We start from the raw sequence: 6,253 nt of genomic DNA, 5'->3' as shown, positions 1-6,253 counted from the left end.
ACACATTAGACAAGATGGACTTCCTTGAAATTTATAGGGCATTCCACCTGAAAGAAGCAGAATACACTTTTTCCTCAAGTGCACATGGAACATTCTTCAGGATAGATCACACCTTGGGCCACAAATCAAGCCTAGGTAAATTTAAGAAAACTGAAATAATATCACGCATCTTTTCCGACCACAAAACTATGAGATTAGAAATAAATTGCAGGAAAGAAATAGTAAAAACACACAAACATGTTGAGGCTAAACAACATGTTACAAACAACCAATGGATCATGGAAAAAATCAAAAAGGAAACCAAAAACACCAAGAAACATATGCCAACAAAAACATGATGATCCAAATATTATGCAGTTCTAAGAGGGAAGTTTACCATGATACAAACTTACCTCACAAAACAAGAAAAATCTCAAATAAACCACCTAACCTTACATCTAAAGCAACGAGAGAAAGAACAAACAAAACCCAAAGTTAGTAGAAGGAAAGACATCATTTAGAGCAGAGCAGAAATAAATGAAATAGAGATGAAGAAAGCAATCGAAAAGATCAATGAAGTTAAAAAAAAAAAAACTGGTTCTGTAAAAACATAGACAAAACTAATAAACCTTTAACCAGATTCATCAAGAAAGAAAGGGAAAGGGCTGAAATCAATAATGAGATATGAAAAAAGAGAAGTTACAGTGGACACCACAGAAATACAAAGAGATCATAAGAGACAACTACAAACAACTATATGCCAATAAAAAGAAAAATCTAGAGGAGATAGACAAATTCTCGGAAAGGTACAACCATCGAATACCAAATCGGGAATAAACAGAAATCATGTACAGACCAATCACAAGTGCTAAAATTGAAAGTGATTAAAAAACTTTCAAACAAAAGTCCAGGACAAGATGGCTTCACAGGCGAATTCTATCCAATATTTAGAGAAGAGTTAAAACCTATCTTTCTGAAACTCTTCCCCAAAATCACAGAGGATAAAACATTCCCAAGCTCAGTCTATAAGGCCAACATCACCTTGATACCAAAAACAAAGATACCACAAAGAAAGAAAATTACAGGCCAATATCACTGATGAACATAGACACAAAAATCCTCAACGAAATACTAGCAAACCAAATCCAACAACACATTAAAAGGACCATACACTGTGATCAAGTGGGATTTATCCCAGGGATGCAAGGATTCTTCAATATATGCAAATCAATCAATGTGATAACACAATTAACAAACTGAGGAATAAAAACGATATGATCATCTCAATAGATGCAGAAAAAGCTTTTGACAAAATTCAACACCCATTTATGACAAAAACTCCAGAAACTGGGCACAGAAGGAAACTTCCTCACCATAAAAAAGATATACATCAAGCCACAGCTAACATCATTCTCAACTGTGAAAAACTGAAAACATTTCCTCTAAGATCAGGAACAAGACAAGGATGTTCACTCTCATCACTTTCATTCAATACAGTTTTTGAAGTTCTAGTCATGGCAATCAGAAAAAAATCATAATAAAAGGAAACAAACTGGAAAAGAAGTAAAACTGTCAATGTTTGCAGATGACATGATACTATACATAGAAAATCCTAAAGACATTACCAGAAAACTACTAGAGTTCATCAGTGAATTTGGTAAAGTTGCAGGATACTAAATTAATACACAGAAATATCTTGTATTCCTATATAGCAACAATGAAAGATCAGAAAGAGAAATTAAGAAAACAATCCCATTTACCACTGCACCCAAAAGAATAAAATGTCTAGGAATAAACCTACCTAAGGGGGCAAAAGACCTGTACTCAGAAAACTGTAAGATGTTGATGAAAGAAGTCAAAGATGATACAAACAGATGGCGAGATATCCATGTTCTTGGATTGGAAGAATCAATATTGTGAAAATGAGACTACTACCCAAAGCAATCCACAGATTTAATGCAATCCCTATAAAATTACCAATGGAATTTTTCACAGAATTAGAACAAAAACATTACAATTTGTAAGGAAACACAGTTCAGTTCAGTTGAAACACAAACAACCTCAAATAGCCAAAGCAATCTTGAAAAAGAAAAACAGAGCTGGAGGAATTAGGCTCCCTGACTTCAGACTATATTACAAAGCTACATTAATCAAAACAGTATGGTACTGGCACAGAAACAGAAATATAAGTCAATGGAACAGGACAGACAGTCCAGAGATAAACCCACATACCTATGGTCAACTAATTTATGACAAAGGAGGCAAGAGTATACAAAGAAGAAAAGACAGTCTCTTCAGTAAGTAGTTCTGGGAAAACTAGATAACTGTGTGTAAAAGAATGAAATTAGAACACTCTCTAACACAAAACACAAAAATAAACTCAAGATAGATTAAAGACCTAAATATAAGACTAGATACTATAAAACTCTTTGAGAAAAACATGGGCAGGACACTCTCTCACATAAATAGCAACAAAATCTTTTTGGATCCACCTCCTAGAGTAATGAAAATAAAAACAAAAATAAATAAATGGGACCTAATAAAACTTAAAAGCTTTTGCACAGCAAAGGAAACCATAAACAAAACGAAAAAACAATCCACAGAATGGGGGACAATATCTGTGTACAAAGCTACCAACAAGGGATCAATCTCCAAAATACACAAACAGCTCATGCAGCTCAATAACAAAAAATAACTCAATCGGAAAGTGGCCAGAAGATCTAAATAGACATTTCTCCAAAGAAGACATATAGATGGCCAAAAAGCACATGAAAAGATGCTCAACATCACTAATTATTAGAGAAATGAAAATCAAAACTACAGTGAGGTATCACCTCACATCAATCAGAATGGCCATCATCAAAAGTGCTGGAGGCGGGAACCGCTGGTGCGGGATATGGAAGAACAGAGAGCTCCCCTGGCTGCTAGTTTCCCTACAGTGACCCCTGCTGGTAGAAACTGATAGGAAACCAGCTGTCCAGAATGGTAATTGCCAAAGCCTGGTCGCCAAACTCAGTGGAAAGTTGGGTTTGGAGCTGGAAAACCAAGAGACACAGGAGGAAAAAAAAGAAAAAAAAAAAGAGTGCTGGAGAGGATGTGGAGAAAAGGGAGCCCTCCCACACTGTTGATGGAAATGTAAATTGGTGCAACCATTATGTAGAACAGTAAGGAGGTTCCCTAAAAAAACCAGACGCAGCTCTACTATATGATCCAGCAATCCCTCTCCTGGGCATATATTCAGAGAAAACCGTAATTCAAAAAGACACGCATATCCCAATGTTCACTGCACCACTATTTACAACAGCCAAGACATGAAAGCAACCTAAATGTCCATTGGCAGAGGGACAGATAAAGAAGATGTGGTGTGTGTACACACAATGGAATATAATTCAGCCAGAAAAACAAATGAATCAATGCCATTTGCAGCCACACAGAGACTGTCATACTGAGTGAAGTCAGAGACAGACAAATACTATGTATCACTTATATTAGTGTAATCTTTAAAAATGGTACAAATGGTAAGGAAAAAAATAACAAATGTAGAAAACAAACTTATGGCTACGGGGGGGGGGGTGCGGGGGGGAGGAAAGGGAGGGATAAATTGGGAGGTTGGGACTGACATGTACATACTTGGAGTGTGTTGCCATGCCCTCCTCTAAGGGATCTTCCTGACACAGGGATCGAACCAGCCTCTCTTACATCCCCTGTATTGGCAAGAGGGTTCTTTATCACTAGTGCTTCCTGGGAAGCCCTATATACACACTACTGTATGTAAAATAGATAACTAATAAGGATGTACTATATAGCACAGAGAACTCAACTCAATACTAAGTAATGATCTATATGGGAAACGAATCTTTAAAAAAGAGTGGATATAGGTATATGTATAACTGATTCACTTTGTTGTACAGCAGAAACTAATACAACCTTGTAAGTCAACGATGCTGCTGCTAAGTCTCTTCAGTCGTGTCTGACTCTGTGCGACCCCATGTAATGATCTATATGGGAAACAAATCTTAAAAAAAGAGTGGATATAGGTATATGTATAACTGATTCACTTTGTTGTACAGCAGAAACTAATACAACCTTGTAAGTCAACTATGCTGCTGCTAAGTCTCTTTAGTCGTGTCTGACTCTGTGCGACCCCATAGACGGCAGCCTACCAGGCTCCGCCATCCCTGGGATTCTCCAGGCAAGAACACTGGGGTGGGTTGCCATTTCCTTCTCCAATGCATGAAAGTGAAGTCGCTCAGTTGCGACCCCATGGACTGCAGCCCACCAGGCTCCTCTGTCCATGGGATTTTCCAGGCAAGAGTACTGGAGTGGGGTGCCATTGCCTTCTCTACACGTCAATAAAAAAAATTTTTTTAATGAAATAACAGTAGCTAAAATTCTGAGTACTTTGTATGTGCCACCAGTGACACTATTGCTGGAGTGGAACCATCTCATTCATCCTCACAATAACCCCAAGTGAGCAAACGCCACTCTCTGCATGCTGCCAGTGAGGACAAGGCACAGAGAGGCCACGTAACTGTCCAGGGTCACACAGCAGATAATCCGAGGAAGCAGATACAGTGGGGGCTTCAGAGCTGCCATTGACAAGTCTGATAAACCTTCAGTAGGTGATGATGATGAAGGCATGGAGATGCTGGAAGACACAGAGACGAGTTCAAGATGGGGCGACTGCAGCAGGGCCAGGATGGCAGCAAAGGCAGTCAGGCAGGCCTGCGTCTGTGCCCGGATCAGCCTCTTGTGGCTTTATCAGGACCCTCAACCTCACGGAGCCTTAATGACCTCATCTGTAAATGGGCACAGGGAACACTGTTTCAGAGGTATGCTGGGAGGACGGAGTGTGCTCACTGGGGTAAAGCACTGCGCACAAGAACGCGGTACCACCTCCCACCTGAAGAGCAAACTCCCACACAGGTACCTACTCCATGCCCCACACAGGCCACTCTAGACACACAGGCCCCCGGGGAGTCAGACCCTGCAGGGATGCTCTAAAACAAACGCAAAGCTGGAGCCGCAGGGTCAGCACCACCAAGAACTTGGCGGCGGCAGCAGTGCACCTTCCCCTGAGTCAGAACTCCCTGTTCTCTGAAGTTTCAGATCCTCTCCTTTAGAAAGCTTTGCTGCTCCTAGTGTGGGCTTTCCCGGTAACTCAGTGGTAAAGAATCCACCTGCCAATCAGGAGACTTAGGTTCAATCCCTGGGTCGGGAAGATCCCCTGGATAAGGAAATGGCAACCCACTCCAGTATTCTTGCCTGGAGAATTCCATGGACAGAGCAGTCTGGTAGGCTATAGTCCATGGGGTCGCAAGAGGCCAACACAACTTGGCAACTAAACAGTAGCAGCTGCTGCACCTGGTGTGGCCCAACCCACAGCACCACCACCTGGCTGATCACTGAAATGCAGGGCACTGAGTCCCAGCCCAGGCCTGCCAGGTCATGCCCGCACCTTCCCTGGATGTGTGTGTCCGTTTGAAAGTTTTAGCCTCCAGGTGATGAGACCAGCTTCACCTAGGTCAGTGCCTCTGGTGGCTGCATAACAATCACCTGAAGAATTTAGAAAACCACTTTGCCCAGCTTCCACCGCAACAGTTCTATCTGGCGGGGGGTACAGCCTGGGCACTAGTGTTTTTCAAGGCTTTCCAGGTGAAAAGGGCAAAGCAACAAGTACACAGAGCCTCTCTCCTGCCTCTGCTGCTCCTGCCTACAGCCAGACCTGCTTCAAGGCTGCAGACTCAGACACTGGTGGAGCTCTCTGGAAGCCTCCAGAGGCCAGAACGAGGCAGGGGGAAGACGGAGCTAGGGTTGGGGGGACAATGATGGAGCTCCCAGGGATCTGCACCTCTGGCCCTAGTCAGCTCGTACTGGTCTGGACAAGGCAGCAGGCCTTTTAAGGGGAGTGGGAGACGGACTTGCACTGCCTCCTCTGACGCCTTACAGCTCTTCCTCTGTTCTGGCAGGAAGGCCAGCACCTTCTAATTATAGATGCAATCGACTCACAGTCAGGCCGGTGAAACTGATTCACTGCTTCTTGGAAGCCAGGCCCTCAAGTTTCCCACCTCCCGCATAGGTGCAGGTGGGCACGAGGGCAGGCCCAGGAGCAGGGGGGAGCGGGCACTTCTGCCAGCTCGGGAGCGAACTGGCACTGAGTGTAGAGGCAGCTGCCGTGTGTCAGCACTTGTCTGTCTCACACATGGGTTTACCCGACTCTCCAGGGGCACTATGGAGGAAGAGGGTCCTCCCTTTAACTGGGCCCAGAGTCCCC

This window comes from Capricornis sumatraensis, chromosome 10, assembly GCF_032405125.1.
Source record: "Capricornis sumatraensis isolate serow.1 chromosome 10, serow.2, whole genome shotgun sequence".
Classification (NCBI taxonomy): Eukaryota; Metazoa; Chordata; class Mammalia; order Artiodactyla; family Bovidae; genus Capricornis; species Capricornis sumatraensis.
This window is presented reverse-complemented; position numbering follows the sequence as displayed.